The sequence below is a fragment of the Chiloscyllium plagiosum genome, chromosome 32 (genome assembly GCF_004010195.1).
Source record: "Chiloscyllium plagiosum isolate BGI_BamShark_2017 chromosome 32, ASM401019v2, whole genome shotgun sequence".
Lineage (NCBI taxonomy): Eukaryota > Metazoa > Chordata > Chondrichthyes > Orectolobiformes > Hemiscylliidae > Chiloscyllium > Chiloscyllium plagiosum.
The window spans coordinates 13125528-13148812 of NC_057741.1; positions in this window are offsets into that span (position 1 = coordinate 13125528).

A 23285-nucleotide genomic window follows, 5' to 3' on the forward strand; every position below is an offset into this window, starting at 1 on the left:
AGCCTCGAAACGACACGACCAGCTATCCTTGGTAGCCACACATGCAGACAACAAGCAACATGAATTTGACTGGGACAACACTACTATCATAGGGCAAGCCAGACAGAGAACAGCCAGGGAATTCCTAGAGGCATGGCATTCATCCACAAACTCCATCAACAAACACATCGACCTGGACCCAATATACCAACCACTACAGCGGACAGCTGAAACTGACAACTGGAAGCGGCAGGGACAGACCACTATAAACACCGGAGGAAACATCAAAGAAGCGCTTCGCAGGAGGCTCCCAAGCACTGATGATGTCGCCTAGCCAGGGGACGAAACGTTTGCAACAAAAACTTCCAGCTCGGCGAACAGAACCACAACAAATAAGTAGTGGCCAGTACATTGTTGTGAACTCTTCCATTTACATCAAAATAGTGCTCCTTGATCTTTCATGATCACAGGCAGATTCTCAGTTTGCCATTTCAGTTAAAACATAGCATAAAACCATCAGGCAATAACTATAGGATAGAATTAGGCCATTTGGCCCATCAAATCTGCACCACCATTCGATCATGGCTGAGATGTTTCTCCACCCCATTCTTCTGCCTTTTCCCCATAATCCTTGATCCTCCTATCAATGAAGAACCTATCTATCTCTTTATTAACTAATGACTTGACTTCCACAACCCTCAGCAGCAATGGGTTCTGTAGCTTCATGTACTCCTGGCTGAAGAAATTCTTCCTCATCTCAATTCTGAAAGGTTGTCTTGTCACTCTGAAGCTGTGCCCTTGGGTCCTAATCTCTCCTACTAGTTGAAACATCTTGTCCACGGCAGTATTCTGTAAATTTCAATCAGATTCCCCCTCATCCATCGAGTACAGCCCAAGGGTCTTCCACCATTCCTGATATAACTTGCCCTTTGACCCTGGTATCATTCTTATGCACCTCCCTGGACCCTTCCCAAGGTGAATACATCCTTCCTTAGATACAGGCCCAAAACTGTACACAATATTCCAAATATGGATTGACCAGATCCTTAACAGCTTCAGCAGTGCATTTTTGTTCTTGCGTCTAACCCTCTTGTAATGTGGAGGAACTGGTGTTGGACTGTGGTGGGCAAAGTTCAAAATCTCACAACACCAGATTATAGTCCAACAGGTTTACATGGAAGCTAGTGTTTCCAAATAAACCTGTTGCAATATAACCAGATGTTGTGTGATTTTAATATTGTAATAAATGCTAACCTTGCATTTGTCTTCCTAACTGCCAACTGAAACTTCATGTTAACCTTAAGAGAATCTTGAACTTGGTCTTTCAAGTTATTTACGCTTCAGATTTCCAAAGCCTTCCCCCTTTTTTTTCCAACCAAAGTCTATAACCTCACACTTGCCCAAGTTGTTTTTCATCTGCTGCTTCCTTGTTCCACTCTCCGAGCCTGCATTTTTTTCTACAGCCTCCCCAATTCCTTAACACTACTTCTCCGTCCACTTACCTTTGTGTCATCTGCAAACTCGGCAGCAATGCCCTCAGTTCCTTCAGGGGTGTTGCATTAACTATTTTCCAGCGCTCTGGGACACACTCCAACTTCAGTGATTCTGGAAAGATCACCACTAAAGCCGCCACAATTTCCTCAGTTCGCAGTTCCAATTTCTAGTCAAGGACTCCCCCACTGATCTGGATGGTCAATAAAAAGTTTTGTTTAACTCCATCAAGGTTTTGTGTAAGCTGACAGAGCAATCACTAATCCATTCACAGGTGTTTCCCAAAAGATGTGCCAACAGATTTCAGGGAAAGCTGAACTGATCAAGCAGTTTCTGTTTAGCATCAATTTGCCAACTGCATACTGCATTCCACTAAGTCTGGGAGGAACAATAAAACCATAATCTAACAATTGCATCAAAGTGAAATTCACTTCCAATATTAAGTGACCATAATGCTGTTTTGACACAGGTAGGACAACAGTGAACAAAACTCATACTGTTAATCACAGTTGGCTGAATGCTTTGAAAGAAAATTGCATTGTTTTCTTCTGATATCAATTGCCACTGGTACATAACTGCATCAATATCACTTTTAATTTTGCAGTAAAGATTCCTATAACTGTAGAGGATTAGGAAACCTGGAGTTTTTCTTGATTTAGAGGTGCCGGTGTTGGATTGGGGTGTACAAAGTTAAAAATCACACAACACCAGGTTGTAATCCAACAGGTTTATTTGGAAACACTAGTTTTGGAGTACTGCTCCTTCATTAGTTGGTTATGGAGTATAAGATTGTAGGAATTTATAGCAAAAGTTTACAGTGTGATGTAACTGAAATTATATATTGAAAAATACCTGGATGGTTTGTGAAGTATCTCATCTTTTAGAATGTGCATGTTGGTTTCAGCTTTTTCATATGTAAATTCCAGAATTTTCTTAAAGTTACATTCTCAAGTGAACTTTAACAATAGGTGCCCGGCTAATGCATTGAAGGTGTGAGTTTCTCTTGTTTGCTTTCAGTGTAACTTCTGTCGGAGTCCAATGGAACAAAACACAGCCAGGGCAATAAATTTGACCCAGAAACTGACACGGCAGTTCCAATCTTCTACCAATGTTTCATGAAAGGCCTATTATGCAACGATCCATATACAATTGCAAAAAAAACCATTAAGTTGGGGGTGGTCAGGGTCAGGTGGGAGGTCGAGGTCCTGATGACATGTTTCCCTTAGTCTTGCAATTCTGTGGCCTGGTTCAAGTTGGAGTGCAGGGGATGGATGTGAAAAATCAATCAGAGCCTAGGATATTGTTTTCCAGCCAAGTCCAACCTATGGCAATATTTAAAAAAGACCTCAGTTTTATCTCAGAGAAAGTGAATGAAGTAGGTTCAGTTACAATGTTTAAAAGACATTTGGACAAGCACATGAGAAGGAAAGGGTTGGAAGGATATGGGCTAAATGCAGACAGGTGAGACTAGTTTAGTTTGGGAACATGTTTGGTGTGGACTGGTTGGACCGAAGGGTCTGTTTCCATGCTGTATGACTCTATAATTCTAACCTCATCTCAAAATTTGAAGGAAGGTCTAATGGTGACACAACCTCTGAAAACGACTCTCAAAACAATTGATATAATGTTTGCACCCAAGGGTTAGGAGTGCTGGGGTCCTGGGATGAAAATTCAAACCAGGCACATGGTCAGCACTAATAAACTCGTATTGCATATAAGTAAAATATATTGTATCTGGAACACAATGTCTTACACTTTTAAAATAAGAAAATGGTAGAATCTAGGCATCTTCTTAGTATATTTGGGTGGAGGTGGGGTTGGTCTGACCCATAACAAATCTGATGCTCTTGTCAGGATCAAAATCTCCAATTACAGGTTGGATGGAGGATTGGTGGACTTAAAGGCAGTAAGTGTTGGTGTTCTCTTTTTGGATGTTGCATTCAGTTGGTTTAAATAGGGTGTGCCTTGTGTAATATTGGCTTTTTCAGTGGCTAAGAGCTTCTTTGGGGTGGAAGAAATCACTTTGGGAGTTTTTCAGAAAGTGAGCGAGTGAAAGCTTTTGAAGTTGGGCGACAGGATGGAGCTGGAGTTACCTGTAGTTATGAGGAAAGGGGAGATAAATGCAGGAATAGCTCAAAATTTATGATTGCCAGAAATGCCATTGGAATCATTGGAAACGTCTAAAATGCAGTTTCAAATGAAGCAGTTTGAACATGAAAAGTAAATGAAACCATCTGAATAACAGTTAGAAGCAGAGGAAAAGAAAAAGGAAATGAAGGCCCTAGCAGAAGAAAGGAAGAAAGAATTTTTGAACTTGAGCAGTTGGAATTGAAAACTCGAAGTCAACATAAAATGGCAAAGGTAGAGGTGAAAGGTAAGAGTAGTGATAGGTCAGTGATGGAGAGCAATCCTATCATAGCCAAAGGCCTGGTTGGATCTGTTTAAATATGTCCAAGATATCATGAGAAGGGTATAGAAGCTTTTTTCATTTTATATGAGAAAGCAGCTAAATAAATGAAATGACCCGTGACCATGTGGGTATTATTGATTCAAACAAAGTTTGTAGTTTGAGCTGGTGAGTTATTTCCACCGCTATCAGAGGAGGTATCTGGGGAATTTGAGAAAGTGAGAAAAGCTAACTTAAGTGCATATGAGCTTCAAACCAACAGGCAATGTTTTAGGAATCTAAGGAGGGAACCTGGTCAAACAGATATGGATTTTGAAAGGATCAAACAAAGTAATTTTGATAGTTGGATAAAGGCATTGAAAAATGGATCAAACATAAGGTGCTCTTAGAGAGACGATTATTTTGGAGGAGTTCAAAAATTCATTTCCTGAAGTAGTAATAACTTATTTGGAAGAGCAGACAGTTAAGATTATAAGATTAGCAGAGAAGTGGCAGATCATTATGAATTGGTTCATAAATCAAAGTTTGGCTTCTGACATCAATTTCAATCTGTGAGGTATTGGAATTGGGGAAAAGAAAAATCCTCAGGTGATAAGAGAGAATGAGGTCTCATTGAAGAGAGTAAAGATTGTTAACCAAGGATAAAAAGGAGACCCATGAGGGGAAAACAGAAATAAAAAAGCTCAGGTGTTTCCACTGTAATAAAGTTGACCACTGAAGTTGCAGTGTTGGTAGTTTTGAAAAAGCACTGGGAAGAAGGATATGGGAAAATAGGATAAGTCAGTGAGTTTTGTTGAGATGGTAAAGGAAAGCACAGTGGAAGCTAAAAAACTGCAAAAGAATGTACAATTTTTGGAGTCAGTCGAGAAGATATCTTTAAAGAATTTACTCGCATGGATAAGGTTTATTCATGTATGTTAGCAGGAGCAGTTAAAGAAATGAAAATTTTAGGAGATATGGGAGCAAGTCAATCTTTGATGGCAAGAGATGAGGAGGTATGTAATTTTGGAAGGAATGTTGCCAGAAAAAGTTATAATAAATGTAATTCATGGAGGGAAGAGCAGTGCCTCATTATATAAAGTGAGGTTGGGAGATCTGGTGAAAAGTCATGAAATGGTGATAGGATAATAAAGAAATTCTCAGTTCCAGAAATATAATTTATCCATGGGAATGATACAGCGGGTTCACAGGTGGGGGTGATGCCTATTGTGTTTGAAACACCAGTGAAAATCAGGCAACTGAGGTGTTGCAGGAAGTATATCCTGGGATGTTTCCTGAATGTGTGGTAACAAGACCGCAAAGACACAAGTTGATGCAGGAGAAATCAAAAGCAGTAAAGATCAAGAAGTTGAAGTTCACTTATCAGAAACTATGTTTGATCAAATGGTACAGAAGAAGCTAGAACAGGTGGAGGACAAAGTAAATAGTTTTAGTTCAGAGAAATTAGTTGAATTATTACAGAAAGAGGGAAAACTAAAGCAGTTGTATCAAAAAGCAAACACAAGAAAGAATCTGAGTGTATCCCAGAATGTTACCATCTTAAAAATGACATCTTGGTGAGGAAATGGAGACTTTGAGACCTCACATATTCAAGTGCTTGAGAAATGAAAAGAAGTTTATCAAGTGGGATTACTGGTGGGTATAGAAAGATGGTGTTATGTGTGGCACACAAAGTATCAGTTAGATGTCATTTGGGAATAAGGAAATCTCAAGCCAAAATACAAAAACATTTTTATTGGCTTGGACTGCATAAAGATGTGGTTGAATTCTGCCAGACATGCGACAAGTGTCAGATAATTGAAAAACCACAGGCAGTAATAAAACCAGTACCCTTAATACCCATTCCTGCATTTGATGAATCTTTTAACAAGAGTCTTAATTGATTGCATTAGACTTCTACTCAAAACAAAAAGTGGGAATCGATATTTGTTGACCATAATGGATGTGTCCACTAGATTTCCAGAGGCCGGTGCATTCTGCAGTATCATGGCAAAAAGGATTGTAGAAAAGTTATTCAAGTTTTTACTGGATATATTTTACTGGACTACCAACATAGATACAATCAGATGAAGAGTCAAATATCACAACAAAGTTATTTAGGGAATGTGTGGATAGTTTAGAAATAAAATAATTCAAATCCATTGCACACCATCCAGAATCACAGGTAGCATTTGAACAGTAGCATCAAAGTTTAAAGATGATATTGAGGGCTTATAGTCAAAACTATATGGAGGATTGGGATAAAGGAATTCTATTTTTACTCCTTGCAATTAGGAATGCACCGAATGAATCAACTAAATTCAATCCATTTGAATATGATTTTAGAACATAGAACAGTACAGCCCTTCAGCCCACAATGTTGTGCCGACCACTGATCTTCATGTATGCACCCTCAAATTTCTGTGACCATATGCATGTCCAGTAGTCTCTTAAATGTTCCCAATGACCTTGCTCCCACAACTGCTGCTGGCAACGCATTCCATGCTCTCTCAACTCTCTGTGTAAAGAACCCGCCTCTGACATCCCCTCTATACTTTCCTCCAACCAGCTTAAAATTATGACCCCTCGTGTTAGTCATTTCTGCTCTGGGAAATAGTCTCTGGCTATTGACTCTATCTATGCCTCTCATTGTCTTGTATACTTCAATTAGGTCCCCTCTCCTTCTCCTTTTCTCCAATGAAGAAAGTCCGAGCTCAGTCAACCTCTCTTCATAAGATAAGCCCTGCAGTCCAGGTAGCCTCCTGGTAAACCTCCTCTGAACCCTCTCCAAAGCATCCACATCTTTCCTATAATAGGGCGACCAGAACTGGACGCAGTATTCCAAGTGCGGTCTAACCAAAGTTTTATAGAGCTGCAACAAGATCTCATGACTCTTAAACTCAATCCCCCTGTTAATGAAGGCCAAAACACCATATGCTTTCTTAACAACCCTGTCCATTTGGGTGGCCATTTTAAGGGATCAATGTACCTGCACACCAAGATCCCTCTGTTCCTCCACACTGCCGAGAATCCTATCCTTAATCCTGTACTCAGCTTTCATATTCGACCTTCCAAAATGCATCACCTCGCATTTATCCAGGTTGAACTCCATCTGCCACCTCTCAGCTATCTCTGCATCCTGTCAAAGTCATGCTGCAGCCTACAACAGCCCTCTATACTGTCAACGACACCTCCAACCTTTGTGTTGTCTGCAAACTTGCTGACCCATCCTTCAATACCTTCATCCAAGTCATGAATAAAAATTACAAACACTAGAGGCCCAAGGACAGATCCTTGTGGAACACCACTCACCACAGACTTCCAGGCAGAATATTTTCCTTCTACTACCACTCGCTGTCTTCTGTTGGCCAGCCAATTCTGTATCCAGACAGCTAAGTTCCCCTGTATCCCATTCCTCCTGACCTTCTGAATGAGCCTACCATGGGGAATCTTATCAAATGCCTTGCTGAAGTCCATATACACCACATCCACAGCTTGACACTCATCAACTTTTCTAGTCACATCCTCAAAGAACTCGATAAGGTTTGTGAGGCATGACCTGCCCCTCACAAAGCCATGTTGACTACATTTAATTAAGCCATGCTCTTCCAGATGGTCATAAATTCTATCCCTCAGAATCCTTTCTAACACCTTGCAGACGACAGACATGAGACTTACTGTTCTGTAATTGCCGGAGATTTCCCTATTTCCTTTCTTGAAGAGAGGAATTACATTTGTCTCTCTCCAGTCCTCAGGTACGACTCCAGTGGAGAGCGAGAATGTAAAGATCTTCTAGTGGTGAAGCAATTGCATTTCTCGTTTCCCAAAGCAGCCGAGGACAAATCTGGTCTGGGCCTGGTGACTTGTCAATCTTAATGTTTGACAAATTTTTCAGCTTACTCTATCTCTATCCATTCCAGCATGCACACCTGCTCTTCAAAGGTTTCATTCACTACAAAGTTTGTTTCTTTCGTAAAGACAGAAGCAAAAAACTAATTTAGGGCTTCCCCTACCTCCTCAGATGCCACACACAAATTCCCTATGCTATCCCTGATCGGGCCTACTCTTTCTTTGACCATTCTCTTATTCCTCACATAAGTGTAAAATGCCTTTGTGTTCTCCCTAATCCGTTCTGCCAAGCCATTCTTGTGCCCCCTCCTGGCTATCCTTAGACCATTTTTGAGCTTCTTCCTCACTTGCCTGTAATCCTCTAGAGCAGAGCTTGACCCTAGCTTCCTCCACCTTATGTAAGCTACCTTTTTCCTTTTAACGAGAAGCTTCACCGCTCTCGTCATCCAAGGTTCCTTTATCTTACCACTTCTTGCCTGTCTCAGAGGGACATATTTATTCATCACTCGCAACAACTGTTCCTTAAACAGTCTCCACATGTCTATAGTGCCTTTACCATGGAACAATTGGTCCCAATCCATGCTTCCTAACTCATGTCTAATCGCATCATAGTTTCCTCTACCCCAATTAAATATCCTCCCATTTTGCCTGCTTCTCTCCTCCATAGCTATGTAGAATGTGAGGCAGTTGTGGTCACTATCACCAAAATCCTCTCCAACCACAAGATCTGATACCTGCCCCGGCTCGTTTCCGAGCACCAAATCTAGAATGGCCTCTACCCTCGTCAGCCTGTCAACGTACTGAGTTAGGAAACCCTCCTGAACACACCTTACAAAAACAACTCCATTCAAACCATCTGCTCGAAGGAGGTTCCAATCAAAGTTAAAGTCACCCATTACAACAACCCTACTACGTCCACACTTTTCCAAAATCTGCCGACCTATGCTTTTCTTCCATCTCCCTGCTGCTATTGGGGGGCCTGTAGTAAACCCCCAACGAGGTGACTGCTCCCTTGCTGTTCCTAATTTCCACCCATACTGACTCGGTAGGCAGATCTTCCTTGGCAATGGAAGCTTCTGTAGCTATGATACCCTCTCTGATTAGTAGTGCTACACCCCCTCCTCTTTTTCCCTCCTCCCTATTCTTTTTAAATGCTCTACCCTGGAACATCCCAGCAACCATTCCTGCCCCTGAGAAACCCATGTCTCTGTTATGGCCACAACATCATAGCACCATGTACTGATCCATGCTTTAAGTTCATCACTTTTATTCCTGATACTCCTTGCGTTAAAGCAAACACACTTTAACTGATCCCTTGGTTCCTTCCCAGGAAAATCCTTCCCACTAGCTGGTCTACCTCTTGCTATTGCCTCATCTGCATCAACTCTCACCTCCAGTATACAGCTCAGGTTCCCACCCCCCTGCCATACTAGTTTAAACCCTCTCGAACTACTCGAGCAAACCTTCCACCCAGGACATTGGTCCCCTTCCAGTTCAGATGCAACCCGTCCTTCTTGTACAGGTCCCACCTTCCCCAGAAGGCATTCCGAATATCTACATATCTGAAGCCCTCCCTTTTACACCAGCTGCGCAGCCATGTGTTAAGCTGCGTCCGCTCCCTGTCCCTCGCCTCGCTATCTCGTGGCACCGGTAGTAAACTAGAGAACACTACTCTGTTCGTCCTGTTTTGCAGCTTCCATCCTAACTCCCTGAAATCACTTTTTATATCCTCGATCCTTTTCCTGGCTATATCATTAGTGCCAATATGTAACATGATTTCTGGCTGTTCTCCCTCCCCTTTTAGAACCTTATACACCCGATCGGAGACGTCCTGGACCCTGGCACCAGGGAGGCAACATACCTTCCGGGAATCCCGATCCTGACCACAAAATCTCCTATTGATTCCCCTATTTATTGAGTCCCCTACCAAGAATACTTCTCTATTCTGCCCCCTTCCCTTCTTTGCCACAGTGTCAGGCTCAGTGCCAGAGAACTGACTGCTATGACTTTTCTCTGGTAGGTCATTCCTCCCCCCCCCCCCCCCCCCCCAGCAGTATCCAAAACGGTATACTTATTGCTGCAGGAGGTGAGAGGACCACTGAATTAATTAAGGAAAAATTGGTCAATCAGAGTTCAGAGAACACATATTTTGGTTATGTGTCACATTTTAAGTAAGTATTACATAAAGTTAGTGAGTTGGTTGACACCATTTGAAAGTGACACAGCATGGGATGAAAGGCAAAAAAATCAAAAAATGCATAATCTAGCTGGAGGAGATAAACTGTTAGAATTATTATCAGTGATTGGTGAACTTTTAAATGCAAAGTTTAGTAAGCATTATCAAATCAAATGGATATTGAGTGAGGTGAATTATTTGATAAGAATGAAATCTCACATAACATGTCCAGTGAAAATGCTCAAAAGATATTTTGATAGGGAAGTAAAACAAAAGGAGAATGTGTTACTGGTTATAACACAGAGTGAGCAATCAAGTTCAGATGATTCAGAATTTAACATTTCTCAAATTAAACCAGAAAATGAGGAAGGTCTTCAAAGGTGGGATAAATTATGGAGTCACCTTCTAGAGGAAAATTAAAGTGACATGAAAGAAATAACATAATCATAGGGGGAGATATGTGGGAATAAGATGAGAAGTACTAATCTGATGATGCATGATGTAAATATAAGAAATGCTGTTCCAATTATGCAACATCCTTATAGGCTTAACTCTCTAACATTGGCACAGCTTCAAAAAGAGATTGAATACATACTCAAAGCTAATATGCTCAAAATGAGTTGCAACAGGTTCTACTGCTCTGATGGTAGTTACATAATGCTATTCAAAAGGCATCAGGTAGATTTTAACTTTTTTTAACTGGAGGAAAATAATTAAGTGACAAAATGACAAGTAACATGTTGCTTAGAGAGCCAAAAAATTTGCTTCTCACAATGTGTAACAGAGATGTATGTTGGCTATGAGAGTTCATCAGGAAATTTGTATTAATTTGTTTCCCAGTACAAACCCCCAAAAAATTCAGATTATTTTAGCATTTTGTGCATCTTCAATAAATATGATCATTTTTAAAATCCACAATATATATAAATATTATTTTCCGTTCAATATAGAAAATAAATTCAGCATTTTTTGTGCTGCTTTTGCCACAACTTCAGACACCTTTCCAATTAAAATGTTGAACTATATCCAGTTCAATTAGTAATATTTCATTTCATATAATTAGATAACTTATAATTTGTGCACCTGTGACAATAAGACTTAAGATGAAGGAACAGAGGCAAGCCATTCAGCCTATCAAGTTGCACCATCATTTAATAATATTATGCTTGATCCGATAATCTTCAACTCTGCTTTCCTATCTTTTCCTCATAATAGATATCCTTACTGTTTAAAACTCTTAGCCTTGAATATACTCAACAATGCAGAAACTACAACCTTGTGCAGTAAAGAATTCCACTGCTTCACTACCCTCTGAGGGAAGAAATTCCTCCTGATCTCTGTCTTAAAATGTGTAACCCCGCTGTTCTGAGGTTATGACCTCTAGTCCCAGACTGTCCCACAGGGGAAAATAATCATTTTGCATCTACTGTGTCAAGTCCCCTAAGAATCTGTTATGTTTCAATAAGTTTGTCTCTCATTCTTCGAAGTCCTTTGAGTACAGGCCTAATCACCTCAATCTCTCCTCCTATGACCATCCTTTTAAACCTAGGATCAATCTAGTGAACCTTCTCTGGACTGACGTCAACACCAATATATCTTTCCTGAGATAAATGGTCCACAAATGTGCACAGTATTCCAGTTATGTTCTGACGAGTGTTTTGTATAGTTTTAGTAAGACCTCTCTACTTTAACTCTATTCTCTTTGAGATAAAGGTTAGCATTCCATTTGTATAGTAGATTTTTGTGATTCATGCTCAAGGACATGCAAATTCCTCTGTGCTGCAGCTTTACAAAGTTTTTCTCCATTTAAACAATATTTTGCTCCTCTATTCTTTTGCCAAAGTGTATAACCTCACGTCCCTACTTTATATTCTGTCTGTCAAGACGTTACTCAATCTCTTAATCCGTCTGTCTCCCTCTGCAGATGTTTTGTGTTATTCTCTCCACTTGCCTTCAACCTATTTTTGTGCCATTCACAATTGTGTTGTAGTACATTCACCTTATTCATCCAAATCATTAATTCATTTAGAATAATTAATTGTGTCCATAGCACTGATCCCTTTGGCACTGTAGTAGTTATCAGTTGCCATTACTACAATCTAATAGGGACATATATGGGAATAAGATAGAAAGTACTAATCTGATTATGCATGATGTAAATAGAGGAAATGTCATTCCAATTAAGCAACATCCTTACAGACTTAACCCTCAAGTTGGCACAGGTTCAAAAAGAGATTGAATGCATTCTCAAAGTCAATATAATTGAAGTGAGTTGCAACAGGTTCTATTGCTCTGATAGTAGTTATATAATGCTATTGAATAGGTATAGTAAAATGCATCAGGTAGGTTTTCATTTTTTAACTGGAGGAAAACCATTAAGTGACAAAGTAACCAGTAACATATTATTTATAAAAAGCCAATAAATTGGTGTCCAACAATGTGTAATGAGATGTATGCTGGCTATGAGGTGTCATCAGGAAATATGTATTAATTTACTTCCCATTACAAACCCAAAAAAATTTCAGAGCATTTTAGCATTCTGTGCATCTTCAATGAATATGATCATTTTTAAAATGCACAATATTTACTAATAATATTTTAGTGCAATATTGAAAATAAATTCAGCATGTTTTGTGTTGCTTTTACCCAGCTTCAGACATCTTTCCAATTAGAATGCTGAACTATATACAAAGTTTATTGCTGGAACAGTACAGCAGGTCAGGCAGCATCTAGGGAACAGAAGATTCGACGTTTCGGGCACATGCCCTTCTTCAGGAAGTGCCCGAAACGTTGAATCTTCTGTTCCCTAGATGCTGCCTGACCTGCTGTACTGTTCCAGCAATAAAGTTTCAGCTTTGATCTGCAGACCTCACTTTCTCCTGAACTATATACAAGTCAATTAGTGATATTTAATTCCATATATTTAGATAAGTCTTATTATCGGAGCTGCACAAATTAAGATGTAGGAGCAGATGTAGGCATTCAGGCCATGAGTTACACCATCATTTAATAATATCATGGCTAGCTGATCTGATAATCATCCAAACTCCACTTTCCTGTCTTTTTGCCATAATAGCTTCCATTACTGATTTAAAAATCTATCAACTCAGCCTTGAATATATTGAAAATGCAGTCTCTATAGCCCTCTGCAGTAAAGAATTCCACTGAGTCACTACTCCGAGAGAAGAAATTCCTCTTTATATCTGTCTTAAAAGTGTGGACCCCCCCACCCCCTTTCTGAGATTCTGGCCTCTAGTCCTTGACTCTCCCACAAGGGGAAATAACTTGTGTGCATCTACCGTGTCAAGTCTCCAAACAGCCTGCTGTGTTTCAATAAATTTGCCCCTCAGGCTTCCTAAGAGTACAGGCCTAATCCACACAAATCTCTCCTCATATAACCATCCTTTCAAACCTAGGATCAATCTAGTGAACTTTCTTGGACTGACATCAACACTAGTATATCTTTCCTGAGATAAGTGGTCCACAAATGTGAACAGTATTCCAGTTGTGTTCTGTCTATTGCTTTGTATAGTTTTAGCAAGACCTCTCCACTTTAAACTCTGTTCTCTTTGAAATAAAGGCTAGCATTCCATTTGTCTTTCCTTTTACCCACTGAACTTGTTTGCTAGATCCTTATAATTCATATAGAAGGACATGCAAATTCTTCTGTGCTGCAGATTTACAAAGCTTTTCTCCATTTAAATATTTTGCTCCTCTATTCTTGTGCCAAAGTTCATAATCATGCATGTTCCCATTTTATATTCTATCTGTAAAGACTTTGCTCACTCTCTTAACCTGTCTGTTTCCCGCTACAGATGCTTTGTGTTATTCTCACCATTTGCCTTCCTACCTATTTTTGTGCCATTGACAAATGTGGCTGAAGTACATTCAACTGCTTCATCCAGGTCATTAATATCTATATAAAACTAACACTGATCCCAATGGCACTCCACTTGTTACAGGTTTCCATTGTGAAAATGCCCCTCTTGTCCCAATATTGTGTCTTTTATTTGTTAGCTCATGTAGTGGAACAGATAATTCAAACATTTTTAGCCAACGAGAGCAGGATGCGCGATCACCTAAATGGCTTTAAAAATTTTCTTTGCTTTCTTTTAATGTAATGCTTTTCTCTTCAAAACTGATTCCATGTGATGGTTGAATCTCAGACTATTTATGACAATGACCTCAAGGTTAATAATGAATGTCAATGATTTAAGACCTTGATGAGTGTTAGAACATTAAATAATGGATAATTATCTGATTCATTTGTCCAGTTTGATGTGATGTCAACAGTTCAAGCCTGGAAAATTCAACACAGTTGAACATCTGACAAATTAGGAAAGGGTAATGTAATCATAAGGAGAGTTTAGTCACATTAATATATCTTCTGCTGTGGCATTGCATTATTTTTTCATTTATTTTTGAATGGCAAGTTATCTTATTTCTTTATTTCTTGTTTTCAGATGCATTTGATGTTTTGGTTGCTACACAAAGATACGAAACAGCTTTTTCATTAAGTTCAAAAGAATATTCCTGAGGAACTTGATAAGGAGACAAGAAACTAAAGTGGATTGGCTGGACTCCGCATTCACGTACCGGATATTTTTGCAAGTGTACATGTTTATTCGTCAGTGTAATTAAAAACATCAAAACCTAAGAAGTCAGCACTCTAAGCTACAGCAAGATGGGATGAACCATTGGTATGCAAGTATCATCTGTAACTTCATCACAGTTTCAAGGAGATCCTTTTTTTCATTCTAACAGTCAGGTTTTATAACAATGCTGACAGCACATGGCTGCCACACTTTTCTGAATACATTTTTTACATTTTAAAATCCACAAGAGTAAGTCGCGACAATCTATTGAAGTCTCGAGGAATGCCGTAACTTATTTTCAGAGAAGGGATGGGAGAAAAGGTACAAACATTTCCGCATACGTTTATGCAGCAAAAAGTCACTGCAGTGGTTTAGTTAAAATGTCACTGTGGTTGCCCAGTCTCCAGTGAGAATCCCGCTCATACAACCTTCATTTTTTTTATCAATATTTATTGTGTGCAGCTCAGCTCAGACTTCCCTGGAGGCAGCTTGACTGACTGTGGAAAGGTTGCTTTCATCAGCTTTTTTCCTGCTTCACTCTTGCAAATGTTATTGTTTAAGGGCTACGCTGTCTTGAAAGGGGATACCTTCTATTATTACCTCAGAGCTCCATTCCCAATTTAAAATATAGCATCCTTTTTGCTGGTATAGTTTAATTTTATCGAGCTGACAGCCACAATTTCCCTGATTGTCAGGATAGTTCATAATGCTCAAGCACTATATTTACAAGTAAAGGCTAGCCCTGGTCTCCATGCACCCAAACCCCAATATCTCTGACTGCTTTCCCTACAGAAACGCACTTCTGCTCCACATCTGTGCGAAGGGATGGAAATACATGTCTTAAAAGAAAGTGTTAGCTTTTACTGGAAGCTGGTCCATTATATTTTGTTTGTGTCTGAGTAAGCAATCTGATCATGCCATGACTTTCATCCATCACAGTTATAGCCTCTGAGGCCAGCACTCAGAGCTCAGGGTTGACTCTTTCCAAGGTCTATCTCGTGGGAGCTTTTCACATTGGGGCAGTCAGAATGACGAAGTGGCTGGAATAATTTCTCATGCACTTTCAGCTGTAATACTTCCTGCACAGGTCTGAAAGTAACGGTTTCTGACCTTTTCTTTTTTCACTCTATTTTTCTCTCTCTCTCTCCGCAATTTCAGTTTCTGTTGAAGCTCTGCAGAAGAACTTGAAACAGATGGATGAGCAAGTGCAGCAGCTGTGAGATGGCATTAAGACATTCCCTCCATCAGACTGTAAGCATGAGAAAGTAATGGGAAAGATGACAAGAGCCTTTCACAGAAGACTGATGGATCTGTGTGGCTGTTTAGAACTTGTCAGATTTACCTGCTAGTCAACTTGTAAATTCTCCTCACTCTTGTCTTTTCTTGCTGCAGCGGTGGAATGCATTTTATGAACATCGTCCCCTTTGTGAATTACTCCAGTTCTACACACCTCCTTGACACAGTGACACTGAATGCAGCGAGGAGGAAGTTAATTTGTCCAAATTAATTGAAGCTGATTTCCTGGCTGTTAATTATCTTCACATTACTAAAATTGCAATGTTATAAGAGGTGTTCACAGCTGGCACCTGGTTCTATAATGATTTTCTTTGGGTAAATTTACTGCCACCAACTCTTCCTGCAGCACTAGTCCATGGGGCTTTCTGGCTTTAAGTGGTAAAGTATTAGCCTGTAACAAGTGTTCAATGAAAGAAGCATAAACTTCTGTAACAATTAGTTAAGTAGATTATGACCATGGATAATAACCCTAGGCCACCTACGACTATATTGAACTTTCAATTACAACAGCCTGTTGTTTGCAAAAATAAATCATGTCATCAAGAAATGACTGAGAATATAAATTCTGAGCAATGGAACTCAATTATTTTCTGGACAGCCTGTATGGACTGCCCCAGCTTTGAGGGACACCATGGAATATTATACCTGAGAGTGCATGCACGCTTCAGACAGGACTTCAATGAGTCATAGAGTCATAGAGATGTACAGCACAGAAACAGACCCTTCAGTCCAACCCGTCCATGCTGACCAGATATCCCAACTCAGTCTAGTCCCACCTGCCATATCCCTCCAAACCCTTCCTATTCATATACCCATCCAATTGTACCAGCCTCCACCACTTCCTCTGGTAGCTCATTCCATACAGGTACCATCCTCTGCGTGAAAAAGCTACCCCTTAGGTCTCTTTTATATCTTTCCCCACTCACCCTAAAACTATGCCCTCTCGTTCTGGGCTCCCCCACCCCAGGAAAACATACTTTGTCTATTTATCCTATCCATGCCCCTCATGATTTTGTAAACATCTATCAGATCACTCCTCAGCCTCCGACACTCCAGGGAAAACAGCCCCAGCCTATTCAGCCTTTCCCTATGGCTCAAATCCTCCAACCTTGGCAACATCCTTGTAAATCTTTCCTGAACCCCTTTCAAGTTTCATAACATCTTTCCAATAGGAAGAAGACCAGAATTGCATGCAATATTCCAAAAGTGGGAGAAACTAAACTGTAATCAATGTGTTTTAACTCAGACTGTGAACATGAGACAAAAGAGAGCAGACCAGGTGAGCAACGTATGTGTGTGTTTCCCTTTCAAAAATATACAAAAACAGGTATTTAAAATTAGTTTCAATTCTGGTCTGTGCATACTAGTGGACATTGCTGCTGTGTGCTGTGAGAGTCACAGTTGATCCATGCTGGAAACCAGAAACAAATAGAAAAAAAAAAGGATTTTTCAGATTGACCTACAAGAACCAGCATCTTAACATCAAGGCTAACTTGCCAACCTCAGTGCTACTAATATTACCCAACATAATGGCAGCAATGTTCCAATGACTACTCTTCATGGAACTCAAAGACTGGTCTATATTTGTTTTTTAAACTTCCATCTCTCTTCAGACTCCTCTTTCATTTTTAATCTGCATGTGATCTCTTATCCATGTTCATTGCCCTATGTCCAAACTTGACAACCCTGGGTATGCCATGTAAACATTTTCCTCCACTTGGTATCAGTAGCTTAACTAATATTAATAAGATGGGTTGGTTAGTCATGAACTGCCCACAATTTTAGCAGTGCAAACAACTAAGTTTGCAGACATTTTCAGATTTCAATACAAAACAGCTTGCCAAGGTAGCCACAGTCAAATGGAGAAGCTCTCAAGGAATACAATGTGTTACATTCCCCCTAATAAAAACACATTGATTTATTATAGCTTTTCTTGACAATTCTATAGTGCTATGACTATTATTAGAATAGATTCCCCACTGTGTGAAAACAGGCCCTTCAGTCCACACTGACCCTCCGAAGAGTAACCCACCTAGACCATTTCTGTCTGACTAATGCACCTAACACTATGGGTAATTTAGCATGGCCAATTCACCTAACCTGCACATCTTTGGACTGTGGGAGGAAACTGGAGCACCCAGAGGAAACCCATGCAGACACAGGGGGAATGTGCAAACTCCACACAGACAGTCACCCAAGGCTGGAACCGAACCTGGGACCCTGGTGCTGTGAGGCAGCAGTGCTAACCACTGAGCCACCATGCCACCCATTGTAGACTGCAGTTTGCTGCTGTCCATAATGCTCTATTTCGTAAACATCCTTTTGTTTTTGGTACTCACCTGTGGAGTCAAATTTTTTGGAAGGATAGGCAGCTGGGTTTTTAATCTTTCTCCTAAATAAATCTGATTATCTTAATCATGCAGAGTAGACCTGCAGCTCAGAAAAGCTGTAAAGATGTCAATTTGGAAATGGCTGCAAACTTGGTTGCTCAGACTGCTAACATTTATGATCAGTTCATGGCTAACCCATCCTTCTGATTGGTATTCATCAAGCTACTGGTACCAAGTGGGTTAAAATCTTCACATGATATACATGACAGGATATGTATTTGGTCTTGTAATTGAATATATGGTAATGTTTTCTTACACTTTACTTAGTTTTTTTACATCTAAGATACACTTGTGAGACATCAGACTTAAGGGTAGGTTCACATTACAGGTACTAAAACGTTCTCACACAATATTGGTAATAAGTACAGAACTCTAACAACTCTCTAGAGACTCTGGTTAATTCTGCTCCGGAGCAGCCTTTTATATCCCAATAAGCAGAACTTATTTTGCGATGTTAGCTCACCTTTCAGGTACTAACTACCTTGTGTACCATTTCCTGCCTTTCTACTGGTTATTAAGTTCTGTACCTAATGGTTTCAAATAAATAAAGTAGGCTTTTCATTGCCTAATCGTCCCCTCAAATCTCCAACTTTATAAATGGCTGACAACTTGGTTGGTTGAATGTTTCAGGATTAAATATTCATGGACAATTTGTTGTCACACTGGTACACTTGTTTCTTGCATTCTTTTTAGTGAGAATGTCATTTTGCATTGATGTCTCTTTTGTTGAATGTTTATCTCCCATGGAGGATATTTAGTTTCTTCAAATAATGTCAGGGAAGATGGTTGCATGTCTGAAAGAATTAAATTTCTCCTTTTGTTGCTTTAACAAGGTATACCCAAGTGTGATCCTTCCATTCATTCTCATATTAATTTGCATAACATCATTATTTTATTAGATTGAATCATAGACATTATAGTTGACTGCTGTTCAGTGCTGATTCTTCTAAACAGCTAAATTAGCTGCATCAAGAGTCTACTTCCAACTCCTGGTGGCTGTGGTGTCAAGGATATTCTATCATCAGATTTTAGAGATTCTTTTGCAGTTGGAAGGCAATGGAATAATTTCTTCAAACCTGTGAAACTGGTGATATCTTCTGATTACTCAGTCATGAAGCGTTGTCATACATCTACACAATTAATCACAAGTGATGTATTCTTTTCTCTTAGGTTCAGTGAACATTCTTCTGAAACTTCTGAAGTGTTGCTATTGTTGAGTGAAGTTACATTGATCATTTGTCTTTGGTTTCTGAACGGGTTGAGCTTTGTACTGCAGAACAGTCTGCAAAGTCTTTGGACTGAAGGATGCTTTCCTCTGCAGAAGTGAAAACTATCTGTTTCTAATAACATACATCTGTTTCACATAATATTGGTCTGTGCATTTTAAAAGCACCGTAAGCCTTCTTTTCATTTTGAAAGGTTTTCTACTCGCACTATATAGTTGTCTCTCTCATAATTGTCATAGTTTCATTCTCTTCAACCAAGGAATCTATCAGATAAAATAGCAACATGCACACTATTGTCAAGTTTAAAATTAGTTGAATGAGCATTAACCTGTCTGATCTGTATCACATGTGGTTTCGATGAATCATCTGTTACCCTTAAGAACAATTGCTCTGTATATTTTAAAGGTGGCATACCATTAAATAGTTATTTGTTCCACTGAAGGAATGTCTTGATACTCTGGATTTTCTTCCAAAGATAATTGCTGAAAGGCATTAACATCATTGTGAACATTAACATTATAAATTCTATGGTTCAACAGCTATCTTTGATGTTTGCAAATTCTCTGGATAGCTCCTAATTTCATACAAAAGTTGAAGTTATGTGCTAAATCTAGACATTATTTCTGTTTGTGTGTTTTTGTTTAATTCCCACATCTGGAAAAGTTACTTCTAGTACCAAAGGTGAAAGCAACATTTTGAGGTTGTCAATTATCTGATGTTTTCTTTTTCTGTGCTTTAGAAAATTGATGAATTCTGGTGATCTTCTCAAGATAGGTAGGTTTTCTGCTCCCATCATCATCATCTCATGCTGTTTTCAAATTTTAGTTTCTATAAATATTTGAACAGCTCTTTCCAATATAAGATTCTGTTTTTATTGTAACATACCTGTAAGGAGATGAAATTCCAAAGACAATTGTGTCATGAATTAGTTCTGGTTGTAATTTACCAAAATAATAACATTATGACAATTGGTAATGCTCATGAATAAAGCTGTCAACAGGTTTTTTTGAAAGCTGTATTCTTACTCTCTCCAATATACATTTGGCATTCAATTCAAGGTAACTATCAAATGCACTTGCAACTTTAACAAACGATCTGCAATAGACATATCCAGAGTAAAGAAATGTATTGACTTGTTCTTCTTTGAGTTTCTTATGTAACCTTTAAGCAATTATATATTGTATGAATTGTCCCTTCCATTTAGATCATTTCAGTTCCCTGACTGAAGCATTTATGACTTTAAGTCTGCTTCTCCATAATCAGGATACAGATTGTTCTGATATAATGTGGTAGTTCCATTCTCGTGCAATTTCAAGTTATAAGAAAATTCATAATAGCTGCATCATTTAAAGTAATGGGGTCAGAATCACATAGTAGCTGACACAGGTAAGGAAAGTTTGTGCTCTACAAATAAGAGTCTAAATTCTTCAATTGCATTAAAGCCTATTTACATTGATGAATATTTACAGCAAAATAGAAGGATAATAGTGAATCATTTAGACATTGTTCAAAACTATGTGATATAAATTAAGGAGATTTCAGGAAAAAAAAAAGAAAATGAGAGAAACACTCATTATAGCAGAAGTGACTGTATTTAGCCATTGTTGTCTCTCTACCGTCAATGATTTTCCTGAAAGCTTTTGATGGTTTTTTTTTGCTATTATCATTGATTTTGTTTTACTGTTTGCTGTTTTAGATTTTACCAATCGCTTAAATTGACTTGAATGTTCTGTCTACTTCAGTAAATCATTTACTGACATGATTTTCTGATTTGTTGGATAATGAAGTTGAATTGCTAATAAAATATAATCTTTAAGAGCTCTCAGGTGATTGTCTTTGAAATTCTGTCTTTTTATTTTCTTTTTCCTGAAATCTCCTTAATTTATATCACATTGTTCAAAACTATGTCTAAATGGTTCACCATTATCCTTCTAATATCCTTCTATTTTGCTGTAAAAATCATTTCCAAGTATTTGAAATACTTTAAATTGAAGGAATACTGTGTTTTAAGTTTTTATACAAAAGAAAAAAATCCTGTTTTTCATGCCATTTCACCCGTCTTTTCTGATTTTTGTATTTCCTTCTTGTTCTCCAATCTTTTGATCCCACTTTACATCCAAAAATGGCACCATGCTGATCTTGCACTATAAAACAATAACTTCAGTTGAATAACAGAAATTTGTTTTTTTCTCTTCTAAGCACTGCTTTTAACAAACCCTTGTTCTGCCTTCAGTTCTGTCACACTTATTGGAAAAATAACATTATTTATTGTTTTATAAGTGTTCCTTCTCTTTGTTTAGTAACAGTGTCTTAATCATTATTTTAACCTAACATTTTCTTTCAAACACAAATATTTTCATTCTTCTGTAGATAATTTAAATCAAGATGTCTAGGGATGTTATGACACATCTCTAGAATAGGTGAGATGTGAACCTGAACCTCATGGTCCTGAGATATGAATATTACTACTGTATCATTCAAGCCCTACGCTTAATTTTTTTTTAGAAAAGTCTTTTTGAATTTAATCTATTTTTCTAATCAAACTGCTCAGATGTTTGTACTCACCTCTGGAGCAAAGGTTTTGACCCGGATTCAAAGGTAGGAATGCTACAGCTTCACTAGAAGAGGAGTCCTGCTTTAATGCTTTCACCAGGGGATTTAACTCTAATCAGGTATCCTTTATTAACTCCTGCATCCCAGAATTAACACTTGGAATTTTACCCCTGAAGCTTTGATGAGACTCTGCATTTGTCATCACCAGCGTTTCCAATATGCTTCACTGATTCTAGCTGCTTAGAGTTTTTCCTGGCAGGTTAAGTGTTGCTATAGCACCTATTGCCTTTTTACTGCTGGTTGCTGCATGTTTATAGAAACTGACACGCTCAGTGTGTTTTTAAGATGCTGCAAATTTGAAGCTACTTTCACAGTTTTCTAACTGGATCTTTTGCTCCTTTTTCCCTCGATTGGCTGTGATTTTTATAAAATATAAGATTTACTCAGACTATGCTGATTCCCAATTCTTCTATCTTATAAAAGACAGCATCACCACTGCTGCCATCTTAAAAAGTCAGTTATCTGTATGGACAACATTATAGCTAGATTTGCTGTCACCAATCCTTACTATTAGTATTAGTTGAGGCAGTAACATCAAGTAGAGAAAGATCTCTATACAATGTACCTGGCAAAAAGATGGAAACAATCTTGATTAAATAATAAAGGATTCTTTCAAATTACTTAGTGCCTAATTATATTGCAGTTAAGCTTTATGATTTTCTCTTGACAGGCATGAGACTCAATGTAAATGTATATTCGCATTACAGCTATTAAAAAAATCTCATAGAGTACCTGTAATGAGCACAGAACTAACAACTCTCCAGAAACTCTGGTTTGCTTCTCCCAAGCACAATTCTTTATGTCCTAATGGGTGGAACTATCTTGTGACGTGGTTTAACCTATACAAGTACAGATTGCCTTATGGAACACAAAATATTGTGTAAAATCATCCACAACAATAAGATAAGAACATCCATTGAAAATAAATAGGTGAGTTTCCATTCATTTCCGTGGTCTAATACGAAAATAATAGCTCTCTTTGTTCAGACTGGTGTAAAGCACATGGTTCATAATCAGCTGTGAGATCTTTTATTTGTTTTGACAATCCCATCTCTCGCTCCACACTTTACAAATACCTAAATGTCCCTGGCATAGTTGATCAAGGAACTCAGCTCTGAGTTCCAGGTAGAATGACTGGTCTGTCATTGAATAACAATAAGGTAACAATAATACCAAAAGCTGTTGATGTTCAAAGTGAGCCTTCATAATCTACCATTGTTTTATTTTATCTGTCCAACCTTTCAGAATATCAATGGATGACGATGGATTCGGAGTCACTTATTT